At 48.6% G+C, this 26,361-nt stretch overlaps 1 protein-coding gene across 2 annotated transcripts in view; it reads right to left on the reverse strand.

Moving 5' to 3' along the window:
- The window catches only part of LOC131209799 (uncharacterized), a 190,777-nt gene that overhangs the window by 57,844 nt on the left and 106,572 nt on the right, over window positions 1–26,361 (reverse strand). Inside the window, exon 2 of one of the 2 annotated variants that reach the window (XM_058202940.1) lies at window positions 6,512–6,549. The exons of the other annotated variant lie outside the window; for it this stretch is intronic. The gene's annotated coding sequence lies outside the window, so the exon portion shown is untranslated. The remainder of the gene's footprint in view (window positions 1–6,511; window positions 6,550–26,361) is intronic. 2 annotated transcript variants of the gene reach the window in all.

A 26,361-nucleotide genomic window follows, 5' to 3' on the forward strand; every position in this document is an offset into this window, starting at 1 on the left:
TCAAATTCTTCGAGGCTCACAGCAGCCACCGAAACCATTCACCATTGCTTCATCGTAAGCTATCCAGTAAACTATCTTATGCCCAACACCGGAAACGTAAGCCACAGAGGAGTGGCGCCTTTGGCCGGCTACGAGAGCCCGTTGATTATGCTGCTTTATGTGCATAAATATCCAGCGCCTGAAATCCCGAGAAAATGGGAAACAGCTCACGGGCTGTAAACTGAAACTTATTTGATTTCCGCTCGGCGTACGCTCGCTACGCACGAGGCACGCAGCGTTCCCGGCGACACCCGGCCATCCACGGCAGCATTCCGACCAGCTCGATTACAGCCCGCCGCCCGGCTTTCGTGTCCGTTTTCGTTCCCAAACATCGGGCGATCACCCCGTGGGCCTTCATTCGAAATGGAAACGAAGCTCGTAAATTCTCCGACGCTCCGACGCGACGATGGAGTCTGATGGAGCACCGACCGGGAAGGGCCGAAAAAACTGTGGCCCGTCTTGCGACCTGCGGAACATAGAAACATCGAAAACAAAAAAAGCGTGGAAAGCGCTCCGAGCGATTTCCACGAAACACACTTTTCGACTCCTGGCTCGAGCGCGTCGGACCAGGCTCACGTCCATCGGTCACCGCGGGCGCACCCAGAAATGAACTGCAAAGGGCGAATTGCAAGAAAGGAACATCCTGAAATCGTTACCGGTGCCCGTAGCGAACGATAATGACACCGTCAGCCGTCGTCCAGCGCCGACCAACGCCGGCCAACGAGAAGTTCGGGATTTGGCAGGGATTGCAGCGTGCCGGGGCGAACATCAAATTTCCGTAATCAAGCCACAGACGCCACGTACCCGGCCCCCGCACTCTGTCCCGCAGTACCCGGCGGGGTCACAGCCACAGCATGTTCGGCCCAAGCAGGAACGGAGCATAGAAAATGAAAGAAAGTGGAGCAATTTGAACAGGTGAGCTGCGCGTTCGGAAACGCTTCGCTGCGGGCAAGACCAGTTTTAAGCATTTATTTAACTAATAACCAAAGACGAAATCAGAGCAAATTTACGGCGGCCACATTAAAACGGCTTCGTTCGCTACGCTTTAATCATCATCGCGTCAGGCCTTAAGGCTGCGGGCTTTATGTTCCTGCTCCGTAACCACTATTTCAGAGGCTCATACACCGACCATACCATAGATTTATGAAGAAACTTGGTACATTTTCGTGTTCTACATAAGCTATGTTCTTACATAACTCATCTCTAAAAAACCTGAGCCTAACTGTTGATGGCCTACGGCATTGGAGGAATCTGTCCCTAACTGTTGATATTTTCTTGATTACTTTGAAGTTGTCGATGCAAACCAAAATTTAATGACACGATGTAATCTGAAACATTTGTAGTGTCAAACTTTTCTTTAAAGTTATACGGTCAAATCTTTATACTATATGAGATTCGTTCTAGACTCGTGATAGATATCATAACCTGCGAATTATTATGGTTGGTCAAAACACACATATTATAAGTGAACAGAAAACAACAAACTAAAAATGTCTTCACATGTATTGACCGATATTTTATACACACGATATTTTCGCTGATAACGGTAATTTGCATAACTATTCAAACAAAGCGATAACTTTCGGCAAGCTGTCCCATTTTGCTAGTGCCGTCATTGTACCGTAGCATAGAATCCATCGGCAAAGAGCCAATGAGATCGATCGGGTGACACTTTATATCATCCGCGCCGGAAGACGCTCCTCTGACTATCGTGAAATTTCCATTAATTTCAACTTTTTCAATAGCATCGACTTAGCGGCGCCTAAGAAAAACGAAACTAAGTCATTTTATCACCTGCAAATTATCTTGTTGGCGCTTTTGCACTGCCCTTCGCAACCAACGAAACCTTTCGAGCCCACTGCTGTTCTTCGGTTTTAAAGTGTTAAATCTAGCAAGGACCCTAAGGCAGACAAAAAAAAATTAAAAAGGTGCACCGTTCAGTCCCCGGGGCAGTACCAGTAACTTTGACAATTCCGCACACCGGAAGAAAGAAGGATTTAAGCCGGCTCCCGCTGGCTACGCCGTGGGCAAGAATGGAAAGATTTAGATTTGAAATTCGAAGAATTTTCTGGGAAGTTGCGCCAGTCGCTAGTTTTGATCCCGGCCTGGGAATGTATAATTTATCAAGGAAATCATTTGCGAGTGGCGCGGTTTATCCTCGGAAGCGGATCACTCGCAACGGACGATGGCAGCGAATGATGGAATGAATAATGATGGTAATGTGAGCCATTCTACGAACCGACAAAGACAGCAGCATTGGGGCAAAAGCACAGGGTGGCAGCACAGAAACAACCGAGATCTGTAGTGGTATGTTAAGGCTTCCAGAGCGCGAGTCAAATATGTCTGAGGAATGTGAAAAGGAATGTAATAGTAGCGACTTTTGCAACCGTTTCGACGGAAGGTTCAAACCGCTGGCATGTTATGGAAAGCATTGGACTGCTTTTCAATCGCCATATCGTGAATTCATTTTGTTTCAACGATAGTTTGTTAAATAAAAATAAAAGCCAAAATGTCGTTGTTTTGTACACATTTACTTCGATAAATATATGGAGCAGGAGAGTTGTTCTACACAACTTGAGGGTTTTTTTTGAGTATATACATTCTTCTAAATAATGACGATAAAAAATTGCATGTGCAACACTCCTTAAAAAGACGTAAACAGTTGTGCAAATTGTTTTGTGGCTGCGATTCGAACTCTAACCTTCTTCACTGTGCTGTGAGGCTTTAGCCATGTTCGACAACCCGTGATCAAAAGTATCTATAAATAGTCGACTGTAATGCGGAACCTGCCTTACCGTTTGGTGCTGGTAAATCTTACGAGTACAACCACAACAAAACCGGCGTGTGGTTTCGGCAAACAAAATGGACGCCATTCTAGCAAAAAGCTTGCTGCGCCAACCCCACTGTCTCTCTGTTCTGTTCCCAACTCTCTCTGTTTCTTTCTCTCTCTTTCTCTCTCTGTTACTCCTTTGGCGATCCATTCGCAAAATGGAATCACAAACAGTTAAGACGCTGATGCGCAATGAAATAAAAGATATGACAACGACAGACCATTCACGGCAAATGATACCATAACTACCCCCGGGAACTGGTTTCGAGCACGGTGGTCTAGTGAGCCACCACGCGCCTCCATCAACCAAGCCAGTGTGTGGTTCTTCTTTGCATTCGTCGCCTGGCCACACATACAGACACACGTAGCAGTACAGAGGGCTCCCTTAACGAGCCAGGCTAGGTCGGGGCGCCATAGCTACCGAACACCGTGGGCGCGGCTGACTTGACCCGACCCGACGGCACGGCGTGGAAACTATTTTCCTAACCATTGGTGGGATTCTGTTTACTCAGGATAAAATTCGTCTTCCCAGTCGGACTGTCAGCAATCGGAATCGGTTTCTGGGGTGGCGTCGCGCACCACCAGGCTTGCGGGCGTTGCACGACGGCGCGCTCCATTCAACCGCAGGCGAATTGCCAATTAGTGGTTGGCTTTCCGGTCCGTATTTTTATTTATGTTCAAACGTTCGTTTACTCTTGTTTCTGATGGTTGCGCTTTATTATTCATATTTTTGTTTTTCTGACAGCTCTCTGGGGTTGTGCTTTTTTCCCGCCACCACCACGGCTGCGGCCCGTTGCGGCGATGCAGTGTCCGGACCGGAACGGTGGCGGCGCGGTAGTAAAAGCTAGCCAACTAAGGACATTCGCCGGTCGCCGATCTTTATGCCCACAGGCCTGCTGACGCCAAGCGAGAGAGGCCAATGAACAGTATCAAACCTATTCGTCATCGATGCCACCAGCACAGCACTGTGTATGTGAGTGTTTGTGTGTGAGTGGGAGGAAAATAATATTAAATTACTCAACACACACTCCCGCACGTGCTGACAGAAGCTGGTGCCCCGGGGCGAACGAACTCACGGAACGGTGGCAGGATTCTGTTGGTCGTCGCTGGTACTTTGTCTTTCCATTGACTCCGAGCATCCTTAAGGAGCGTGCTGAATGAGTTGCCCGCAGTCCCACGGCCCCGGCTACATTAGTCACGGACAAACGGCTATCCGTATAAATAAACAATGTTATAAATGATGGTAGCATAATGACTGGGAGCTTCATGAATCCATTTCCCGGGGCAAAGGATTCGCCATTTGGTGCGTTGGCACCGCACCCACGAGAGGCTCACGTCTTTCCAGACGAACCGGAATGGCAGTTAAAGACAGCTTGAAAGCTGGCGGCCTCTTCTGGCAAGCAAATAAAACATCAGCTCGGTGTCAGTTACAACGTTCCCATTTAACGGCGTTGCATTTGCAGTGGCCGGGTGGGTCGGTGTCGGACGGTGGGAAGCTAGGGCAGTGGGAGTGAGCAACTGTCTTGTAGTAGATCCGCTTTCTTGAGCTTCGTTCGAAAAGCAACGCAACGAGTTTCGGTGGTAATTTTAATCCGCATCGGGTGCCATCCGACTCGACAGCTCCCTGAGAAACCCTCATTAACATTTTCGTATGGTTTACCGTAACACGAGCTACGCGTTCTAAATTGGATAAGACAATTTTGTCGAAGAATTATGCATTCAAACTGTGTCTATAGATGATTCTCCAAATATCCAGTATTTAATCAAAAGGTTCTATCGTAAAACGAATAGTTCAAGAACCATCTATCTTACATCGTTATGTACATATAACTTTTCTAAGCCCATGAAAAGCATGACATCAGACCATGTGATAGGGCCTTAAAATATTCCTTCCCACATCAGCGCCTGCGGGACATCAAGAATCGAAATATCACTGTGCCGGTGGCCGGTTCGTAGCCCCATCATTTATCAGACAAACGGGTCTATGAATGATTCATCTGTTTTGCGATATTTTAGTATTCATAACTTTGCTTTTTTACAACGCCACCACCACACATTCCTGATTCTCATCGTTCTTTTTTTTAGTTTTATACGTTTGCGTGTCTTGACTCTGCTCGCACGTTTGCGCTTTCTTCTTCTCGCACGGAATTCGATCAACACGCCGCTACCATCACTCTACCCGAACAGAATATTTATGCGTGTGTATCGGGATTAGGCGGTCCGGTTTTTGGTGGCAGAAAGCACCAGCCCAGCATCAGTTGAATATGTTGATGGAACCGCCGTTTTATTTCGTTAACTTAGGTTTAGTTACTACAATTTGAGTCATCTTCGAATGTACTTTGCAAATCCTGGCTCCGCAAACGAAGGTAAACTTTATGCGCGTCGCAGCATGAACTGAATAGGAATGTAGACTGTGTCTTAGATTACCTGACAGGGACTACAGGACAGGGAAAGGTTAGCTGTAAGCCATTTACCTTAAAGAGCCATCGACCGTTCTACCGACATCTCAAGTAACCCGTAAAGGACTCGAGATTCTTCATTTGATTTGACATTTTCAATCGACTACAACCAAACATTGACTTTACACATCATTTTCCGTAAACTCACCGTATTGGGGCTAAAACCACGTTCCGGGCCTTCATACCCCGTAACAGTCACCATACCAACGACGGTTCTTCCGGGCCTTATTACAGGGATATTTTATTCCCAGCCCCGGTGATCATTCTTCACTTGTGCGGTTTCGTCTGGCCATGGCAGTCGAAGAGGAATTGTTTACCATTTGCTCGTCTCCATCGGGCAAGCCGTGCGGACGCTTAAGTGACTGAACCCAGCCAATTCTTCGCTTGGTTTAAGGAGGGAGGCAAAAAAGTGGTTGAGCACTTTTGGAGCATGATTCCCAGAGCCCGGGACAACAGATCCTACACCGCCCACAGAGCGCTAATGTGGGGCTGCCCCAGTTGTGTGTACTGGGGTGGTAGCAGAGCATGACGCTGACATCGTCACGAGGAAAGCGGATAATGAAGAGGCGTAATTATCTCATAATCCAATTAGCAGCCGTTAAGATTTCGGTGCCTCGAACGTTTCGAGCACGGATGTCCATAGCGTCACCGGATAAGAGCTTGATGATAAATCGTTACCCATGTGTGTACGTCGAGTCATGTGATGGAAATGTTGGAATGTTTTTTTATGCTCCCACTCCTTACGCTAATGCCATCGCCGTCTGCTTTTGACCTAGAACCCAAAATTTCTCACCGACAAGCGTCAGAAGGCAGGGCTAAAACCGAAGCACTAAGGAAATATTGATGTTTCGCAGCTAATGCTACAGACTTGGCGGATAATGGCGACGAGTGATGCATAAGGAAAGCCATTTTTATTTTATCTTGATCGAAAAGCATAAGCACGGTCATTTCGAATTAACAATGTAAGCTTGTCGGATGCAAGAAATCAGATCCGATTTCTAATCTATGATTAACATTTGTTATACAACAACCTTTGAAGGGCAAATGCTAGGCAATCTAAGTCGTGACTCTTCACGAACCCTGTTTCTGTAGGCCCTATCGAGTTGTAATGAATGAAGCACGCTTCGATTGCTTACAGACCTCACAAACGGGTTAAAACTGAAGTGACTTTCGCTATATTTACCTCGTATATAACGGCCGTTTCCTTACAACAGCACGCACCTGTAAGGAGAAAAAACAAGTTCATTAAAAGAGATTAATTACGACCGGATCGTGTACAAACAGCTCTTCAACAGTTCAACGACAGTGTTTTGACCCCGAAATTGCAAGGAATAAATCAAAAACCCGCTAGAAGCACTCCCGATCGGAATCGCTTCTGTGATTTGTGGGTAGAGTTTTAATGCTTCACAAGCGATTAGCTCGATAAAAGTTTCCTTGTCGATAAAACGCCAAGTTTATGGAATGCATCCATCCTGTCCGATCTTTACCCCACATCTATATCTTCTGCCGAATCCTGGGGCAGCCCTGCGGTTGTGACTATTTCCGGTGCTCCTAATATTCTTATCAATCCCTGCCATCGCGTGCACGGACCCGTCGGCACGGATACGTTGAAAACTACCGCCGCCCAAGGCAAAGTGAAAGCTCAAACCGCCCTTCGGGAGCTTGGCCGGGAAGAACTTGGCCCGCAAAAAACACAAAATTTTCCTGACAAACTTTTACGCTAAATTCCAAAACCGCCCCTCGTGGCACTGGGGCTTGGGTCAGAATTTTCGCCGCCTTTCGCTCGCTGGCCACGCTGGCCGGTAAGCGAACGCACGATTTCTCCGTTTTGGACCGGGGACTAATTCTTTTTTTTATTATTTGCTGCTCACTCATTCCGTTAGCTTCACTTTTGAGCAGCGCCCTTACACAGGAAAGATGGTGCCCCGTGGTGCGAAAACGAGCCAGATACGAAGGTCGGGATGTCTCGGAAGAAAGAGGAAAAAACACCACCGAAAGCATTCAACGCGTACGCTGTGTCAGGTTGATTTAGGCGGGCAAAAATTTTCACATTAATTTCCAAATTAAATTAATTTAATTTAATCTCTTATCTTGTCAGTAATGCATTTTGTACCAGTTTCCCCCGAGTGGAGTGTTACACTTTCTGGACTGGCGTTTTTTGCTCGGAACCGTGCGTTCGGGTGCGCTAATCGGTCGACCAACTTTGGTGCACTAGTTTTAGCAACGAAAACAGCATAGTTTTGCACGCCCCAAGAGTGTAGTTGCATCCAATGACACATGAAAATGATAAAACGAAATAATGTTAACATATTTAAATCAGTTTTCCTATTGTTTATTTTGCTTGATTTTCGGTGTTTTTCCCCCTTATTTTCTTGGCTTTTTTTTCTACCAAAAGGCAATCGAAATATCTTTTTTGATAGAGTATTTTTGTTATTTCTCACATCAATACGTTGGACTTTGAGGAAGTAATAACCACATAATCCGATGGAACCCTCATTATTAGTTTAAAATTCAAATGAACCAACTCAACGGACCGAACAGTAATGTAATAAGGAAAAAACAACCTAAATCAGGATATGTGTCGTACTTGTTAGTCATTTCATGGCCTTTCACTTAATGGAAACGACATTGGCTGCAATTCTACGAAGCAAGGCGTGTAAACTTAAATTAATTTCCGCATTATAAAAGTGCAAACAATAGTTTGCCAAAGTTTGCTACCGGATGGGCACGTTTACCCAGCATGAAGTACATTGGGTAAAAGGGCACAGCAAAGGCACGATGTTTGCAAAAGGCGAAAAATACTTGTATGAGTGTTGCGCAGCACTTACTGGCGACAGTGAGATTGTAAGAATTGAATGGCAACCCAGCACACCCAGCCAAACTACTTGCAAGGCCAAAACTTTGTTTGGCATGCCACTCGTCTTAGATAAAGTGAATCGTCCCCAACACGCCTGTCTCCGGCGGCCGATAGCCAGCCTGAGAGTCGAAAGCGTCCGATCACTTTTGGATGGCCCTTGGGAATCCTAGAGAATAAAGTCCATTAAAAAGGTACCTCCCATAAGCACTCTCCAACAAGTGACGTGCCGGGCACCGTTTAGCAAACATAAGTTTGAACAAGCGACATTTTCCGGACAACAAGATAGCGATTAACGTCTTTTGCATTCAAACTTTGTGCAAAACAAAAAGAGCCACCAAGCAGATTGTTCAGAAAATTAGCGCTACACGAACATTTGAGAAACTATCCATTCTCACGAGATTAGTCCTAGGAAAGAAATTGCCACTTTTTTCTTTTCCTTTACACGTCCTCATGAAACACGAATAAAGTTAGCGGTTCCAAAGGCTACACCATTTTGCCACTCTATACAGTTCTAAAAATATGAAAAAACTTCATATTCACATATCCATCGTCCAACGTGTGATTTACCCGTTGAAACGCTTTTTGGTATAATTGTTTGATTTCTCTCGTGCGGAGGACTGAAAGTAACAAGAAACCATTTCCCTCAAGGTACAATCCCGATAAGGCAGATGCGGCGGACCGTTACTTTAGTGTCGCTAAATATTGGCGATGTCTACTGGCCGCTGTCAACGATACGGGCGACCGCCAACTTTATGGTACCACGGTTTATGTGATTTTTTTCGATAAAGCACAGCATAACTCTATGTTACGAGCGAGCATTAGGCATAAACCACATCTATTACCACATCCTAGAAATGACTGTTTCTATTTCTTCCGTATCCTAACGCTCACATGACAATGCTGCAAACGCATGACGACTGTCGGCTGTCACAGGCCTCCGCAGTACCAAACAGAGGGGCTTCCGCATGCATTGGGATCTTTACGGTCCTACTTAATGCCCTCATTCGCCTGGTTTAAGGAACGACTAGCGTTATTTTGGAAGGCTCATTTTATGTTGAATTTTCACGCATGCCCGTGGCTAATGAAGCAAACTTTATGAGGAAGCTTTTGAGCGAATGAATGCGGAGAAGTTCTCATTTCTGAGCCACTCCGAACATTAGTTTCTTTTGTGACCCATCAATGTTTTTACGCAGTGTAATTCGCGAAAGTCATTGTTCGGTGTAGGAATTTTCGTTTCGCCATCTAATGAACAATCTCACTAAAATAATGCTTCTATTTGAGTTCAACAATTATAAATCAATATTTCCATTCTTTTACAATCACGTATTGAGTTGTATTTTCATTATTAATTTAGGAGAGAAAAGAGGAATATTAATCCAGCAGAAATTGAGCGTTAAAACCATTGTTTTTGCACCAGATAAACATTAACAGAAGTGTGTCAAAAACGTTTCGTCTTGTCAAAAGAACCATCACAAGCTTCGTCCAGTGCTTTGCAACGTTCCAAATTGCTACCGTTACCTGTTGAGCAAGGGCTCCAAATGTCACGTTCACATTCTCGCATGTTATTACAAAGGAAAGGCGATGTTTCTTTTGCCAAACATGTGAAGTGTTTTACAGCGCAACTGACAAAGCTAAACACCACTTTCACCCAGCTGCTGTTCATTTGGACTTTATCTTCATTTCCATAATTCGAATGTTTTGCTAAACTTTCCATAGCCACCACACGGTTGAGGTTTACCTCGCCGGCGCGTGAGACACATCGAGTCGAAATGACAGTCCTTCGCATAATGATGCGCCCATAACGTATCATACGCACGGTCTCCGGGCTGCCTGCGGTCGCCGGAGACCGCCAGGCAGCAAAGCAGCGGAACCCGGAAAAATACAAACATTTATGGTCGTAAAATTAGCTTACTTAACAGATAATATTCTTTTACCATGGATTTACGTACGCAGCGACGTCCGCGCCATTACCTTGTACGGCTGCCTAAGCCCGCGCGGGCCGGGCTTATTCCAATAGCAGACCATTCCCCTCGGTTCGACGCGGAAAAGGTAGAGGCAGGGGCCAGGTGGGGTGTGTGTTACATTGTGTTTCACCCACGGAACCCACAGCACGCGCCGAGGTTCGTTTTTCTCCCGGAAACCAACCCGGTGCCACCGGCGGGGATATTCGGTTCGAAAGCGTATTGCGCGCGAATGTGTTCCGCCCAGTGCGGTACTCTTGATGGTGTTTGGTGCATAAAAATTTCATGCTCACCTCTCATGCTTTCCCGCCACGCTCCGGCCTCGGTGCTGTACCCCCGGTGCTGTGTTAATATTCTCGGATTCGGTCTTTGCTTCATGCAAGGCCGGGAAAAAGAAATAGTGTCAATGATAGTGGGAACTCCCTCCCAACATAGAGCACCTCGTGTGAAGCATACACCCAAGCACATTCTGTGGGCCACCCACCCCCTGGTTACAGGTGCTCGACATTGTCTCGGCAACGCGTAACGTGCCGGTGGTGCGGGCTCATATTTTGTGCACCACAAACGATAGGCATCGTAAATAAACAATAACACCCAGACGGCCAAACTGGCGCCTTGCGAGATGCTGCACGGGACCGCTTTGAACTAAACGATAGTGCGCCGACGGTCACGGCAACACGGCTCTATGCTTGGGCCGATTGTGAGATTGTAAGGACCCGTGCCGCTCACCACATCTTTCCTTTCGGGCAAAATGAACCGGAAGGAGAGCGCTCCCTCGCTTTTAATAAAAACCCGGGGACCCAGTGCACCGAAAACACCGGCTCTTAATTGAGACTACCAAACAATGCGGAAACGGATGAAATATTTACATTATTATTGCAATGCGTGTAATCGGACGAACGAAATCTGCCAGCGAAAGAAGCCCCGCTCAAGGGTGTGCCTGGGCCAATCCTGGGTGCGAACAACGATAATGTTGGATGTTTGTCCATTACGCCTGGGAACCCCACCACCACCCAGACCGGTGGGCCAGACCCCTCCGGCACTGATGTGAAGATGATAATATAGTGGCAGTACGTGTGTTCGTGAGTCTGTCGGTGCTAAGCTTCATTTTTATTATTATCCTTTTCGAAACGGGCCACGGGCGCCGCTCCTAAAGACCCCCAGTGTGCGTGCGTGTATGTGTGTGTAGGCCTCTGTTCGCTGTTGCTTCGGTTACGCAACGACGATGTTTGTGGCCGAAAACGAGGCACCATCAAACGCCCGGTTCGCCCGCCAGGACGAAGACTTGTTTATGCCGTGCGATAATGCCCGGTGATATCGGCGATTCGAAATGGTCAGACCGAAGGACCGAGACAGCAACAAAGAGTGCGAGAGAGATGGAGCGTGATGGTGAAGACTTACTGTACTCACTTCGTTGCCACACGATCGGGGCGTGTGCACGTTCGATCAACAATGTTCTCGTTGCACAAAAGGCCACACTCGTTTGTCCGGTCAGGCTCTTGGGCCAGGCACACACAGCTCCCGTGACAAATGCTGAGGATAACAGGGTGTCCACCGTCTACGGTTATGCTACGACGGAGCCGTTGCCGCTAGACGAGCGATAGAATTTTATCACCTTCGTTCGTCCGGCCGGCGCACGGTGATATGTTCATTACTGGCCGGGCACGACGCGAGGACGCGAGGAACGAATCCTGAGGGCCCCGAAAGCCCCGTGGTCCCGGTGGTTCGATGTTTCCAATCGTGTTTCAAAACAGATTCCCGGTAATGGGGCTCACAAAGCACGGCCATTGAGATTGATTTTAAGCCATCGCAGCTGGTCTCCTGGCTGGCCGATCGCAAATCGAACACACGCCTGGGTTGCGAAACTTATCTGGCGTTGTGCGTTGTGGTTCCTTCAAGAATTCTTCAGAGTGGTTGATGTTTGTTTGCCGAATAAAAAACTCTTTTTAGCGAACTCCATATTGCGATGAAATCCATCGCCAATCCAACGTCCATCAAGCTGCCAGCGGATTTACATCACATCCCATTTACCCATTTTTCACCTACTAACCTATTCAGGCGGATGCATTTCATTCCCTGTGGCCGGCATCGATAATCAGGCGCTTTAATTTACCCTTACCCCCGCTCGACAGGAGAGCTCGACGCACGTCAATGTGCTGCAGGCACATCATTTACCGTAATCCGGGCACATTAGCTAATTTCTCTAATCGAATCAATAGCCCTGACTGATGCTAATTAAAAGGAACGGAACGGACGCGACCACCACCGGGGAGAGAACGTCTTGAGATAACAATCGCGTCACTGCGCGTGCCAAGCTTATCAGCGAGCGACCAAGAGGCACGTCTAGCTCCAGTTCCCGGTCACAGGCGAGCCGGACCGGCGATGCTCTATAATCTTATTAATTATTTCCCCTACGTCTGCACCAACATGGGACAACATGGGGGCCGGTGGTCAGTAATCCCCCGGGAGACGTTGTAGGTCGTAGATATGTTGACTAGACCAGACCCGTTCTAGGATCAGCAGGCGATTTACTTTAAGAAATTAGGAACTAACGACCAACCGGGTGGCGTGGAGAAGCGAATCAGCAATTCTAATTACCTTTCCACCCGTAACTGGCTGACTGACAAGTAAGGGATGTGTAGTTCGCCCTTCGGCAGAGGGCCTGGGTGTGGTTTGCAAATAAAGAGAAAGAAACTTACATTCTCTCCGTACTCCGTCAACTTATCCGATTTAATTCCACACACCAAAATGTTTCTATCAAAATGCTGTAAAACGGCTCTGAAGTCATTCGGCGCGGTTCGAGTCCATTTGCCCTGACCTAAGGACACTCAAGCGGCTAAAACTGCACCATCATCTTACCCAGATTGCTCCCTCCGGAGCTGTCCAAAGCTGCTGCTGCCCCTTACCTGTACTACTTCGCCGCTATATCGATGAGCGCATAAACCGACCGAACCTGCCGAAGGACAAGGGATAAGCCGCCCTGAAAAGTGCTGATCCCGTTAGCCGCTTCGGCGCGCCGGCGGCGAATACATTTCCAGCGGCAACTGGCACCGGCACCGGCTCGCTGCGGCACCTTATTTTACGCACCAACAAAATTGGTCGGTCATTTCGCTTAATTTAATTAAAAAAGACACCTCTTACACCGGCCAGCCATGCATTGTCTCTCACCGTTTTATCACTTTTTCGCCCTTACGGACCAGGTGGAAATGGTGGAAGGCTCATTTCATCGCGTAGCAGTTCGGGTCGGTCGATCCGCCTTACAAGCACTGCTCAAATGAAACGGCTTAGTTTACGCGACACTTGGAATAATTACTATCCTTACACGCGGCAAAACGTGCGGTCGGTGCCCGAGAATTTTTCACAAGAACACATTTGGCCTCTTTGACCGTTGTGCTTTGAGTGTCTGCCTTCTCAAAACTCCACCTTATTGTATCGGGCTTGACTCGGTGAGTCGATGACTAAAGTAATGCCTATTTCTATCCTTAACAAAATAACTTATTATTATCAAAATTCAATAGCATTGCATATTGTAAAACTTTACAGAATGGAATCCTAACAACAATTCGCCTAATAATCAACATTCGGACATTCGCACCTCCAGCAAAGATTCCGTCTTGGGAGTGTGAAAAATCCGTCTTCAACTTTGGAAAGAGTACCTTAAATGGCGAAATGGTGCCAAAAAGCGAAACAATTCTTGCTGCCCAGTCATTGTCCTTGCTCTCACTCGTAAGACCATCGCCCAAAATGTGAAGCATTTCCTCACCTGCTTCGTGATAGTGTGTGCCAGCGCTCAAGGTGTTCAAATAGCGCACCGACAAAAGAACTGAAATGTTGATTTTCCTTCCGGCCCGGCACACCTCGAACCATCGTCTTACACATTGACTTGAGCCAAGGCACGGGCCCTGCTAGTGAACCCTTCCGTCCGACGGCGCCCAAGCAAGCACTCCACATCGTCGACGCTCGTGGCACTTCTCCCGTCAGCCGAAGTGTGCCGGAAGAGGCGAGCAAAACAAGACAAGCTGGCCTTCGTCGAGTGCAAAGAAAGAGCAACCTCGAGCCACGCACACCAGGCGACCAGGGGGAAGAATTTCATTCTCGTATTTTTGGTTTTTTTCTTCAGCATTTTGTCTTTGTCTCGAGTAGTGTGCATGGATGTAGTATGATCCACTTACGTGGAATGCTGTTGTGCTGCTGGCTGCTAAACTCCTAAAATCGCCCTGCCACGGAAACCTGGTGGCCGTCCCGGATCTGGGCCGCCGATGTGGGCCTCTGCCCATCGACGCAGAAGCCGGCAGCACTAGCTCGGCGATAAAGATACTGACACCGGCGGACGAAACGCTGTCCCGGTGTGTGTTTCGCAAGAATCGTCACCAAATGTGCTGGAAAAAGGCACCGTCGTGCTGGTGATGTTTGGTCCGGTTGTTTTCCATTCTTGGCCCCGTGGTACTTGCCACCGATGCGCCCTTGACGGAATTCCTCGCTCTCGAGCGGAGCGGTCGACGTCGGCCAGACGCAGGTCCTAGATTGCAGACACGTCCTCGGCCGCCACAATGGCCCCGGTTCTATAATGGGCTGGGAGATGGCCGCAGCATAGCATACCGTATGTAGACCGTGAGAACGGTGTACATCTCGGTGCTGTTGTTGTTGTTTGACAACCGAGCTGAGAACATGAAACGAGCAGCCGTTCGATCTGCACGGCGGCTCGGTTTTTTGAATGCTGTGCAGTGGCTTGCCCTTTAGAAGGGTGTCGTTTCAAGCGAACCGGTCTAGTGGAGCTTTCTCGGTTGTTGCAATATTTTCCTTTACCGTCCAAACATTACTGTTGACCGTTTCTTTTCACACCTCAAGTTGGTGTACAAGACTTAATCGAAAAAGATTTGCTTTTCAGAAATTCAAATTGTTATTGCCGGTTTCTACATTTTAAAAAGTGTTGTTTCCGTTCCTTCCACTACGACCGATGTTAGTTTTCATTTGTACTTTAAACATGATAGCATAACCAGGGTAAAATTGTATGAAACCGTGACTAAGAATACCGGCCAAATTTACCAGCCTGGCTAGAATGACCATGACAAACGTCATAGGCCACCTACCTTCAAGGGAGTGGAGTGGAGACCTCAGGGACCATCTACTTAAAGTCCATCCAGATCCAGGCCTATGCTGATAGACATCGCGCTACTTTACTATCAGCATACAGCCTGGGGAAGCTATTTCGCGCACATCTCGTCTCAAGATAGACGAAGCTGCGAAACCTTTACAATCCCAGTACTCAAATACGCATCTGAGACAGGGACCCTGTCCGAAACTAACGAGATCCTCTTAGCTTAATCCGAGAGCAAGATGCTAAAATTAATATTTTTCCAGGAGGAACAATGGAGAAGTCACTACAACAGCGAACTGTTGGCAACGTACGACGATCTCACTGACGTGCAGTGCGTATGCCTCGCCAGACTCCGATGGGTTGGTAATGTCATGAGACCGATGACTATTAAAAAACTAAAAGCTAAAATCACAGCAAACATTGCTGCTATTACGACCGAAATGTAGTTAAATATATTGAAAAACGCACAAGAAGGCATTTTATACCCTAAACAAATCTTTTTAATTGTTAAATTTAATTGAAAAATTGTGAAGGTATTAAACATTTAAATAAGTTCTGTTGTCATGGCGCACCCTGTAAATAAGTAATCAAGTCATTTAAACAAGCTGAATCAAACTGTGGTGACATGGTGACGTTTATAGGTAAACGATTTACTGTCTACATTCCCAGGAACGGGTTAGACGTTTAATAGAATGTCAGCAGTTTAGGTAACTTATGGTTGTCTGTACGTCACGTCCTCAACCACCAGTCCTCAATTCATTACTCAATAAACTCCAACCCGCAAGAAAAAACAACCTAAAATATTACTTCACCACCCCCTAAAAAGCGGCTCAATCCTACACCTCCGGGTCGGGCGTGTTGAGCTATCGTTACCGCTAAACAGTTAATCTGCTGGGCTAACCCGGATTTCGGCAGCCATCTTTATGGTGTCATGAACCTCTGATTTGAGTCCCTTTGATCGCCACGGCACGTCGGTGGTTCCCGGCGACCAAGGGCCATAAAATCTAATTTTCTCAACAACCAACGGCCGCACCAACATGATAGGTAACCCCATTAATGTGGGTCTCGGGCAGCAAGGGCAGACGATGTGTCCGTTTTTTCAGCCGTTCGCTTCGCCCAGCCCAGTACACTTCCCGTGCCGTGTAAGATGCTTACGACGATGGAGTGCCGACTCTCGCCGTCTCCTTGGTGTGCAATTTTTACGTTCCGTTTGATGTCATTATTCAAACTTCCTTCCACCGTGTGCTGCCTTCGCGGATTCACCCGGAGCACCCGCTGGACCGCAGATGGTAGAGCCGTGGAAAGGACTGGAGTCGCCAAAGATAAGAACAATACGACGCCAACCGGCCTGAACAAACGTCAACCGACAGGTCAGATAAATAAGTAGGCCCATCGCTCGCCCGTCCGCGCCTTTACGACCGCTCCCGGGAGGGCAATGTTGAAATAGGTTGAAATTTAAATGCCCCCCCAAACAGCTGGGAAACGCCCGAAAGCCGGAAGTTGATCTCCGAGCTGGCGCGCTTTGTCCCGCATTTTATCATTCTCCACTTGATTACCTACTAATTTCCGACCTTTGCCGCGACTTTCTTCGAACGACCAAGTTTTTTTTATTTAGTCAGAGATTCGCCATCTTCTCTTGAATGAGTGGTGAAGCTTTTTCACATTTCAACGGTCACAAGCCTGTCAACGCTGGCCGGCGATATGGCCCCGGACTGCCACTGCTGACGGATGACCATTGACGACTTGGCAGTGGCGGCGCGAAAACATCTTCACCGTAACCCGAGGATGTCCTTTCTCCAGGCGTTGATCTACCATTACGAACCCATTACCGTGTGATCCTTGCTGGACGGCCCAGCCCAGCCGGGGTGCCGTTTACCGGAGGATCGAGAAGCAACAAAAATCCGGGCCTCGAATAAACAAAACAAACCGTCCGGCCCAGATTGGGCGTCTAACCCGTGCCGGAATTAGAATGGGATGAATTTCAACATTCCCCTGCCGGGCGCGCCCAACCCGAGGTCGCCGGGTGGAATATTAAAAAAGGGTACACTTCCTTTGTTTAGATTGGCTTCTCTTGATCCTTTTTCATTATTTATTTAAATGCGAAAGGGAGGACCGACAATCCGGGACTGGGCAGCCGGCTTTGTCCTTGGTGGACCCTGTGGTCCTGATTGTGATCCGATCCGGAGGACGGACCCGAACGCACACCCGTTCGCAACCGCCACCGCATGACCACTAAGCCAGGACAAAGGATTCCACGGTGCAGGCTGAAGTCTCGGTCGAAAAGGAAAGCCCTATGCTCACCAGTTCGAGGCTGAGAAAGGCTCAGATCAAACGGTCTTCGTGGGTTGCAGTGCTCCAGTACATTGAGTGTTTTTTGGGCACTGGAGATTTTTCCGACGGGTCTGGATCGCCTCGATTCAATACGGTGGCCAACGGAATGGGAAACCCACAGCTTGGGGCAACTCGTGTGGGTCATTTTAATTTAATGTCAGCCACCATACCGTTACACAATCGGGCCCGTTATCTACCGATCCGATGGTGTCACGTGTCAGGGTCCGTACAACGGTCCGGTCCATAATTATGCACTTTTTGTGCGTGATTTTCCATTCGCCGGGTCAACTGCATGAATCAATCAGGTCGATAATAGAACGAAAATACACGAACGAAAGCAAAACAACGCTACAGGCCCCATGGGTGTGGGCTGGATAAACATCGGTTTTGCAACATAGCTCTCCCCCCACCGGAAGGGATGACCTCTCCGAGGAACACGGATAACGATCACTGCCCACAGCGAACTGCGCAGCGAAGCGTGTCGCCGGACTGTTGCAGCTCAGCGCAAATTACATCGGCAACGCCCGCCGATGGCCGATCGCCGATTTTTATTCCATTTTCCCATTGTCCGATTGTGCAGCGAAACGTGGGCCACCACTTTAGTTAATGCACTCACCGCACACGCCGGCGCCCTTTTCCGCCACCAAATTAATTTCCATTCATTTCACCAAAAAGCCCGCCTTTCGGACGCGTACTTTAATGGGAGCGGTTTCGGGCGCGATGCGATAAAAGTCCCGGTCGGCTCGGCTCAGCGATCGAAGAACTTCACGTGCATCCTTTTAATCCGCGCCCAAATGCCCGAAGGAAAATGGCGACGGCGAGTTCGCGGTACGCGAATAAAAATTACAATAAATTACGAAGAAATTTACAAACACAGCAAAACCGGACCGGGCCGCCGGCGGCTGGCGAAATCCATCCGTGGGCGCCGTGCCTCAGGGAAAGCCAACCATAAGGTCGGGCTTTTTCCGGGCCCTGATCCCCGGTGCCCGATTTACGTGCGAAAGCCGTCGGCCCCGTTTATGGCTTACGGTGGGGCACATAAAGTTGAACAATAAATATGAATTATGCTCAACCTGGGTGGACGCGAAATTTAATTTGAATAAATGACTTCCAGTGGACAGTGGACATGTTCGGTGCACGCTTTTTTGTTTTGTTTCGGACGCTTTTCTTGGCTCTGGTTTTGGCAGACCCACCGGGAGTGTCCAGCCAGGGGCCAAAATCTGCTCTCATCGGCAATTGGGTCCGTCGCCCGGGTGGCACCGTCGAGTGGATATCCGAGCGGGCGAAAATGATGGTGGCGAAGAATGACGCAAAACTTTCTCTCGCCCGGCGCGCGCATGACGCGTCCCCATCGACATGTCAATCACGACCCGAAACCCACCCGGCGCCCGCCAGTCTCTCTCTTACTGTCAGTCGGAAGCGGCTCGCTTTATTGCAAGTAAATTATGCTTTTATTCCTTTATGGCCGCGAGGGGCCGTAAAACATATTCTATTAAGTTTGCCCATAAAGCGAGCCGCCGTTAAACCGATGCCAGGCAGGGCAGGGACCGAGCCCCGCTACAAACCGACGCCAATAAACGGGCGGAGCGCGAGTGTAAAAGTGGCAAAAACTGACACCATTCACTCCGATCGCCGTTTCGCGGGCCCGGCCCAAATCCAACCCCGGCCGGAAACATACGCCACAGCAAACCGACCGCATTATCTCCGAGGCGAAGGATGAAATGTTTTCAATTATGTTCAAAACAATTCATCGCCCAGCGCCCGAGCAAGGGCCATTCGGCCGTCGAAGCGTGCAGCAGCTGTCAGAGGCGCGCCATTAACCGAACTCCATCCAGCCCAGCCCAGGATCATCCAGAGGGCCCAGAGCCCAGAGCATGGGGTCCAAGGCCACACAGGCCACACCGAACGGAACGGTAACCCTTCGACAAAGGCCATCGTTCAAAGCCTTAAGAAGGACCCTCGAGTACGGTGCCTTCTTTGGTGCGGGACGGCCAGGTGTCGGCCACCAAGACACAGCGCGCCATTGACAGCGCCCTGTCGCCTTCTGTCATAATTATCGTCACAAATTGATCTGACTCGCCGGCTCCGGGTTTTCAATCAAAATGTATCAAATTTGCTCGTTGCCCGAGAGTTCGACCCGGTGGTGGACGACGGACGAAGAAGGTCCCGGCGCACCCGGCGGCGACAAAGACCAAGGACTCAACTTTCGTCGGTGTCCTTTGTTTTTAATAAATTTATACCAAAATCCTTTCATCAACCTTCATCTTGTCGGGTGCTCATTTCAATCTATCTTCCTGTGAGTGGTTTTCACGCTCCAAAGCACCCCGCCACCCTGCGCCATCCCCCCGGAGCCTCGCTTCCTGGGATCTTCGGTCGCAGACTTAACGGAAAAAGGTGACGGGCTCGTGATGCCATGTGACCGATTTTCTTCGCGTTACCCGACAGAGATTGCCTTTTGGGGCGAAATACAGAGCCGAGTAATGGAGCGAGATAGAACGAACTGGCGGAAAGAAAGAAAACTGGGACGAGACGCAGTTTTCCCGGAATGTTTCCCGGCCCTCGGGGGGGGGCAGTGTAGAAGATTTCCCTGCGAAGGGTTTAAGTAGGGTCTGAGGTTACCGTCGGGCTCGTAAAACATATGTATGAGAGGCTTTTAAGGGATTTGTCTTTACGAGATCTCGTCGACTTCATCAGACCGGGTCGAGATTCTCGTAGACTCCGGCGACCGGGCTCCGGGCGAGCGATGTGCTCGAGCGGCACATCCTTAGCCCGAGGCACCATTCTTTTTTCGCTCTGTCTCGCTGCGTTTGCGGCTCGGATCCCGGTCGGTGTCGGGTTTTGGTCGAATTAAATCTGACAGACGAGCCGAACCGGGCCCATCCACCCGGAAGACATACAGCCGCACGTGCGCACCAACCGGACACATCTAAAACAAGCTCGCCGGCCGCAACGGCAAGCGAGCGAAAAACAGCTGCAACTTTACGACACTAATAACATGATGCCTTATGATCCCGATGCTGCTGCGCCGAACATTTTTCCCGAACCAGCGCCACCAGCCAAACCATTAGCTAACTGGCGGGCCAACAGGACTCTCTAGCTCGCTTAGCGTCAGAAACCAGCAACCATTTCGTACCGCCCCTTGGGGGGGAAGGTGACGAAGGCATTTTTGGTTCGTCCGGATGAAGATGTAATGTGATTAAAGCTTTTCAAACACAACACTGACATTGGGCTGGCTCTCGACTCACCGTCTTGGGACCCCTTTTCGAGGGGGGTTGGTGCCAAGAAGGTGAAAGTTTTCTTGCACTTCACGACATGACGCCACGTGTCCCGACGGTGCGACGATCGACATCTTCTGCCAGGCACTTTCTTCGGGCGGTCAATTTCCGGAGCGCACATCGAAGAAGCGTGCCGGGAATACTACGGATTCAATGACCGAGAAGATGAATTTTCACGGAACTCTTGTCTCGGGTCACATTTTAAGGAGTTATAAATGCGTAAAACGGACCCACAAACATAAATGCCACGTGACCGGAAGGCTTGTTGCCACGCTGACGTAAACGATCTGTAAACCTGGATAAGGAAGTTTCAGTCTTCTTGCAGCACTCCATAATCGGTTTGTCACATATTTTATTCACATCATTTCCATGTTATTCTTATTTATAGCTTATTTTGTTGGTTTGACGATCAAGATCTGTTTGATTGAGTTCAAAAAGTTCAAAAATCGATTTATTAAACTGGAGATAAACTTTCCGCACTCGTCTATTACACGGTGATTCAGCAAGTATTTTCTTTTTCATTTCATTATAAAACAAAAACGGCTGAATATTTTTCGATGTTTGAATTCTTATTTGAAAGGTTGATTCTTAACATTATTTTATGTAAAACAATTTTGGTCCAATGTTCACCACAAATGGCTTGGCAGTAGCTCATTCGGTCGACCTATTTTTGAATACATTTTCGATTGTATCTTGTCCTATTTCGGTCCTAGTCCTTTCAAATAAAAGTTCCACCACCGAAAAATATTTAGCCGTTTTTGTTTTATAACTAAATGAAAAAGCGAACATTTGCTGAATCACCCTGTACAAACAGCGGACGCGGGGTAGAAAACTAACTGAATGCGTCAACTGAACTAATTCCTAAGTCCCAATCAATGTTTAAATCTTTCACCAAATCTCTTCCACACTCGCCAGGCACTGGCGGTGAAATCGGGTTAAAAATGAAGTTTAGACGAATTTGTGAAACTTGCCAACCAGTACAGATAGCGAGCGAACTACACGCGTTTTAATGAACGTGCACCAAAGTATGCACCTCACAGAACTCATTTGGCCGTTCATTCTGATGCATTCCTTGCTCCAACCTGGAACACCTCCCGCGCCAGATACCATGGCACACGAAACCGTGAACGCTGCACCTTGAGATTCTTGAAAAGTTTATCTCGCTTGATCTCTGCCATCCTAAGGGTCCTCACACTCACCCATCGGAGACCTCAGACCTCGGCACCGAGCTAGAAGTTGCCGTGCCGTGCTAGCCCGAACTTTAGCCCAACCAATCCCGCTTATCTTCCCTGCCGGCTGGCAGAATCAGTTCAAGCGTTTTGTTGTGCCTCGCAATATTATCCTTTACCTGAAACTAAATCAGATTCGCTCCGCATCCCGGAGCCCGGATGTGCGGCGGTCGCCCCGCGCCTAGCGCCGTTTAATATTCCCGCCCACTGCCCAACCGTGTTGCGCTTTCGTATGCAACAGCAGCCAGCCAGTAATCTCCGCTCCGTCTGAAGGAGTCGGATCGTGGAGTTGGCGAGCAAACGGCATCCACACAGCATGATGATAATATTAACCAGATTATGTTGACGTAAGCCGGGCGGACCGAAAGTTTAGCGGAAAGATCAAATATTCCACGCTTTCTCTGCGCCGTGTGACTCTTTCTTATCTGTTTCTTCCGGTGTACTCGAACGAACGCGGGATGCATCTTATCAACTGCACACCGAAACACCGTGCCGGTGCCGGGTGTTCGAACCGAACCGCTCCGGTGCAAGAGGTTTAATATTTTGAAGCGATGCAGTTGAAAGGCGCTTTGTCCGATGACAGCCGCTGCATTTCGAATGAGCTCTAGGCACCTGCTCGTCTTCCGGATCTCCATTTTTCCATTATTATCTTCCGAAGGTTGCACGGAAAATAAATTGTTTTAAACGACCGACCGCGGCGGGGGCCGAACTACCTTTGCTTCGTCATGATTACATTTATCACGTTCAAACGCCAATCATACTACGTGACGTGCTGGCAATAAGCTACCTAAAGGTACGCAGGCTAATAAAAGATGATTGTCTTCTGATTCTGGTACAATGATTATTGCCAATTGAACTAGCGAGACCAAAACACCAACTAACTTTCCTTGTAATAACAAGATTCTTTTATAGAAGACGTATAACTTATCGACGATAAATACAGAGTGCTTTTTACTCGATCACTCGATCAGTGCAGCATAAATTCTAACAAAAAATACCTAATTTGGTGGAACTTTCGTCAAGAAAATCATCAGCAAATAATTAAATATTTCCAAAAGAACTAAAGTATCCCATAGCAAAGTTTGCGGCTTAGTAAACTTTGTAAATGGTATAAATTTAAAAACTAATCACATATAAAAACATATAAATAAATGTGATGATTTTCTCAAACGACCCTTCCATATGAATGCTGTTTGCATACCAATCAGTCAGTCTAGCCTGACGGAGATCATAAAGACAGGATAAAGGCTGGGTGAGTTTGATCGTCGTATTGATATTTATGCAGATCCTCCACAAGACGAAGCGCGTTCACCAAAAACCGGATCCCAACTATAACTCTTGGCCGCAAACTGAGCAACCGCCGTTTGCCGTAATCCGAATAGTCTCATTCGGAAAAAGGAACCGTAGTAAGCCATCGTAATTGATCCGACGGATGGAAAAACTTTCCCATTTCCATCCATACCTGATCCGATTTGCGTGATACGTGCACAACTTGGGCCGCAGGACTCTCCGGTTGACACGCAAACACACAGCACGGTCGCCGAACCCGAGGCACTTCACTAAAACCTAATCGTTCATGAAGCGAATCATATCTCCGCTGTCGTCACGTCTTTCGCCCACAATTAACGGCTCTGTACAGGCTTCGTCCAGCTTAATCCCTGCGACGGGGCGTCCGGGCGAAACAAAGCTGCCAAGACCCCGCGCCCAATGGAACTCGCCGGGTGAAGTGGCTGCCCTGGTCACCCTGGCACCGTGGGACCAACGGCGAGCAGATTTGTGAAGCAATTTCCGAACCGATAGCCATCGCGGTCATTATTTTCACAACCGAAACTAATACCTCTCATTTTCGCTAAATAAGTCCGCCCGCCCCGAAACAAAGGCGATGTAATCTCATAATGCCAATTAATGTCCCCTCGATTTATCTTCCACATATCGTCCGAGTGTGTGGAGATTTGGCCATTCTGGAGCGAAACAGAAAAGTTCCACGTCAACCTCGCACGGGGCCAGCGCGAAAGCTGCCCAAGTTTTGGGTGCCGGAAATCGGGCCAACTAAGCAGCAAACCATACGGCACTCATCCGCGAACAGGGCCATCAAACGATTTCTCCCCCCGCCGTTCTCTCCGGACTATCTGGTTCCTTTTCCCGTTAACGGAGAAGCTCCGAGCGTCTTCCGAGCGCCAAAACTAATCAATTGGATCGACTTTTGGGCACTGGGAAAAAAATGAACGACAACTCCCAACTCGGACCAACTTTAACTAGTTCTTCCCGGGAGCACAACACAAAAGGGGTTCTGCGGGAAAGTTCGTCAACGTTTAATCCGAGAAACCCTGGGCCCATCGCGTCCATCCGTTCGCCCCGTTTTCGCAAATGAACTCGGTACGGCCACCAGAACTGCTGAGACGGGCAAGTTTATTTTGCCCAATTGAAGGACGGGTGTGTGGTGCCGGGGCCACGGTCAATCGTCCGTAGCGGATAGGATCTAGGAACCCCCCGCTAGCTCGCCTCGTCCGCTCCCCGCGACGATGAAGACGTCCACGCGAGTTCTAGACAACAAATCGCTGACAAGGACCCTCCAGCTACGGAACACGCTACGTCACCGATGTCATTACCGGACCGTCCCTTTGAACTGTCGGTCCCTTTGGAAGAGGAACCGAAGAAACCGCCCAGCGAAGGGCGGTTCACCTCGAGTCGTCCGAGATTGCTCGCGAGAGCCGGGAATCTAAAATATCTAAAATCATCAAATAATTTCTTTATAGCAACGTTTTCAATAAAAATTTATCTTTATGCCCCCATCTTAATACAGTCGCCGAGTGGCCACTGCAAATCAGCCACGGTATCAGGGCTTCCCCAACGTAGAAGATGCATCCCGGCGACTGGTCGTTCGAACATCCATATGGGACATCCATATCCTCTCTCGTCTATCCGCCATCCGGACAACAACGTTTAACTTTGAGCCGGGTGGCCCCGGCGGAGACCGTAGCGGTCGCTGTAACGGACATCATCGCACATAAAAGCTTATCCTCGAAATGGACGGAATCTCGGAACGATGTCTGTGGACTCGCCGGTGCCGCGCCAGGGAGCGAAGATTGGCCAACGCCCGACGGCAGCGTGAAGTTTGAAAACCCATTTGACCGGATGCTGGACCACCAAACATCGTACCCTGTGGCCGGACCACCTCCGACACCCTGGCAGCGGTGGTGAATGTTTTGAATCGACATGAACATGACGGGTTGAACAAATTCGCTACAAATGACGGAGAGGTCACAAAAAACCGAAATACGATTCACTGGGGCCATGGGTTGGGGTCGCTTTGCCAGTTGCAACGCAGCCACAGCAGGATCGTTTGTGTGCCGTGTCGGGACCCGAACACATCCATCCTCACCCGACACCGACGCCTTCAAGGGCACAGGAGATTCAACGCCGAGATCGCCATTATCAATAGTGACTAGTGGCCATCACGGCCAACCTCCTATCCAGCCCGAAGAAGAGCGCATAACACAAACAAGAAGACGAAGAAGCAGCACAAAACGGCGGCAAACACTTGCATTAATCGTCAAACTATCCTTTCGCTGGCATGACAGACTCTCGCGTCCTGGCCAGACCTGGCGGTGGGAGTGGAGAATTGGACCGGACAGAGAAAAAAGCACATTGACAACAACGACAACACAACGATAGCGCTTAAAAAGCTAAACCTTTTCACTGTTTCCTAACAACCGTGCCACAGCCCGTTCCGCCGCGTTCGGTCACCGTTGCCCGTTTCGATCAAATTCAAACACCGGTCCAGACCAGGTCCAGAGTTTCCACAGTCGGGTACGCTTCGCCCCGGGAAACGGTAACGAACGTCCAGCAACCCGAGCGAAGCCGCCATTTTGTACATTCGTCCATTAGCTCCCGTTCCCGGGTCACGCTCCTGGCGCCCTTCGCGAACTGTCGCCTGCGGAAGAATGGAACCACTCCACAGGCAGCACCGGGAAAGGAAACACTTCAGCTACCGGCGAAAACTGTCGAACGTGTCCAGCGGTTGATTGGCCGCACCTCATGCAATCGGATCACGGATACCGTGGCCCGAGCTATCGGGCACCAGAAAAAGGGCAACTAAAAGCGCCGCCGTGCTACATTCACTCGATTCCTTTTTTCTTTGTTGTTGTTTTGGTCTTTTATCCAGCGTTTTCTAATGCTTCGTCTGCAGGACGTGAAGGAAGTATGACATTTGTCGCGATATCACGGCACGGCGGTTGTTCGCGGCGCTAGCCACGATTTAGGAAATAATACAATTTTGGAT

Source organism: Anopheles bellator, chromosome 2, assembly GCF_943735745.2.
Source record: "Anopheles bellator chromosome 2, idAnoBellAS_SP24_06.2, whole genome shotgun sequence".
NCBI lineage: Eukaryota > Metazoa > Arthropoda > Insecta > Diptera > Culicidae > Anopheles > Anopheles bellator.